The following is a 2,471-nucleotide window of genomic DNA, read 5'->3' as shown; positions in this document are numbered from 1 at the left end:
CCAGCTAGGAAGCTCTGCCTTTATGGAGAAGACAGATAATGAACAAGATAAACTCTAGTATATGGGATGACGGCACAGCAGAGAAGAGGGCCCCTGACTGTACAGAAGTGGGCATGAGGGCCTCTCTGAAAAGACACCATTTCAAATAAGACCTGAGAGGTGAGGGAGGAGCCTTGCAGACATTTAGGGACCATGATTACAGGACAGTGAGAAAGCAGTGTTGGTCAGGGGGATCCGAGCGGGGCACAGGCCCTTGTAAGTGCTCTGGCTTTTATTCTGGGTGAAGTGGGAACACGGAAGTTCGGAGGACGACATTATGTGATCACCATCTCAGCAGGATTCCTCTGGCTGCTGGGCTGGGTAGAGATTAAGGCAGGGGGAGCAGTCAGGAAGCTGTGACAATACCCAGGTGAGACAAAGATAATGGGGAGCTAGGTCAGAACCCAGTCATCACTGGTGTGCACTTCTTTATGCTTTTCTCAGTTTCCCAAATGTCTACAATGACTGCATGACGTTCTAATAGGAAAGGGGAAAAAATGAGTTTTTAAGGAGCCCAACGTTTGTTTTTGGTTCTATTTATCACAGTATAGACAGCCATGCAATTCTTAGCCAAATTCCAGCACAATGGAGTTGTTCTAAGCAAAAAACTGTTGACTGCGTCTGTGCAGACAACAATTTCAACTGAAAACCGGAATCACTGTTGAGCTTTAGGCAGCCTGAGTGTTTGCTCATCAACTGAACTTGATCCTTACAAAGCACAGCATCCTTCCATTTTTTCTTCAAACACCGCTGGGATGCAGTGTCGCGTTCTAGTTTAGTAACACACGTCCTCCTTTGCAGTCTTCTGGGTTTTAAACACGCACCTGCTGTCACAAGTCCTGTCGTTTTACACTATTGCTTGCATTTTAACCAAGAACCATAAAAACCGCGGAAGGACTTCACGTACCTTCGGTGCTTTTATGGCCTCTGTGATAGCGCTGCACCTTCTCAACCTTCGGCTATTTGCTACGTTCAGGCTTCGGACTTCCAGGCATCTGGCCAGATTACTCTGGATAAAGCCTGCTTCCTTTAGTGGAAAGCAGATTTGTGGGGCAGAGACCAGAAGTGCTCCTCTAGGTATCTGCTCATCAGAGGACAGTGCCCGGCCAGGAGCCCTGCTTTGGACCATCAGGGGATTTCTCGTCGCCGAGCAAATGTTAAACCACAGCTCCCGGCACCGGAGCTGCGGGACTCGCTGGTACAGGGGGGGACATAAGGCGCCCGGCGGGGTGCAGGGACATGGCAGGCAGGCACACAGGCGTGGGCATCGAATGCAGCAGCGCCACGCCCGCCCCCATCGCACCGGGACCAGCGCAGCGGAGCTTACTGACCACAGGAATGTCTTCTCGTGGTTATCTGTGCGGAGTGTTGACTTATGGAGCTGGCGCCATGTGAGGTTGCGATTTCTTTGCTTTCTATTCCTGAGGCTGCCCAGCATGAACAGCTGAAGCCCGCGACCCAAGTGGGGCGGCCGCCATCACTCCCGCATGGCCAGGCCTCGCCGTTTGCAAGGAGAGCGGGTGGAAACGCCGGCACCTGGGCGTCCGAGAGGGAAGCAGAGAAACACGCGGCCACTTGCTCTCGCGAGGGACGCTCTCGGGAGCCGGGCGTACTTTCCTGGACGGTGAGCCTCGAGCCATGAACGCGGGTGCACGCGGGCGCCGGAAGGCAGGGGTGCGCCCGCTGCGCCGCTGAAGTTGCCGATACTCCCCTGGCAACATCTTCCCGTGGCCCTGCGCGCCTCGGCCCACACGCGGCTGTGAAGCAAGGAAACAGCCTGAGGAAAGGACTCGGGCTCCTTGCGCGTGGCCTCCAGCCAGGGTGCGAGCGCCCCCTCCTGGGGCCGAAGGCAGAGGCCCAGGGCAACCGCTTGGATGACGTCCTCTCGGCTCGGTGACCAATGGTGTTTAGACGCTGGGGACCGGACTTCCTGTAGAGGGCGGGAGTTCGCACGACGGGCGGGACTTCCAGCGGAGGGCGGGGCGTCGCTGCGCTCAGATACCGTGCCCAGAAACAAGAGCCCTGTGGGCGGGACTACGTCAGGGGTGGGAACCTGCTCCAGGGCGGGACCACGTCCAGGACGTGCGGTGGGCGGGGCTTTGTGTGGGGTGCTACCAACCTCGGTGAGTGGGGACTACGTTCTGTGGGCGGGGCTCCGTCCCATGGGCGGGGCTTGCCTCTGTGTTCTGGCCGAGTCACGAATAGACCTTCGCTTTGTAGGCGGGGCTCTGCTCGGTGGGCGGAATCGCGACCTGGGAGAGGAAGTTTAATTAGCTGCCTCCCCCGGAATTTCCTGGGCCCTGCGCATGCCTGTGGCGTCTCCGGAGCTGGAGCAGCGAGCAGCCGGGCGAGAGTGAGAGGTCGGCCTGGTGAGAGGTGGGTGGGAGCTCTGGGGCTGGGGCAGCGAGCGGTCGCGCGAGGGTGTGAGGGCG

The 2,471-nt window shown here is 57.7% G+C and overlaps 1 protein-coding gene and 1 long non-coding RNA gene across 6 annotated transcripts in view; one reads left to right on the top strand and one right to left on the bottom strand.

The window, feature by feature from the left end:
* Positions 1–2,192, bottom strand: LOC107184554. Its single transcript, XR_001515410.1, has 2 exons — positions 947–2,192; positions 1–516 (listed from the first exon to the last, which is right to left on the bottom strand). It is a non-coding gene; the product is annotated as an uncharacterized LOC107184554 (long non-coding RNA).
* Positions 2,193–2,312: 120 nt separating this feature from the next.
* LOC102763434 (chromosome unknown open reading frame, human C8orf59) overlaps positions 2,313–2,471 on the top strand; it is a 7,041-nt gene continuing 6,882 nt past the window's right edge. For 2 of the 5 annotated variants that reach the window (XM_015570066.1, XM_006773119.2), the window contains exon 1: positions 2,345–2,415. The gene's annotated coding sequence lies outside the window, so the exon portion shown is untranslated. Of the gene's footprint in view, positions 2,416–2,471 lie in introns of all 5 variants that reach the window. The other 3 variants (XM_006773121.1, XM_006773122.2, XM_006773120.2) reach the window with 3 other exon arrangements.

The sequence above is a fragment of the Myotis davidii genome, unplaced genomic scaffold (genome assembly GCF_000327345.1).
Source record: "Myotis davidii unplaced genomic scaffold, ASM32734v1 scaffold1466, whole genome shotgun sequence".
NCBI lineage: Eukaryota > Metazoa > Chordata > Mammalia > Chiroptera > Vespertilionidae > Myotis > Myotis davidii.
This window is presented reverse-complemented; position numbering and strand designations above follow the sequence as displayed.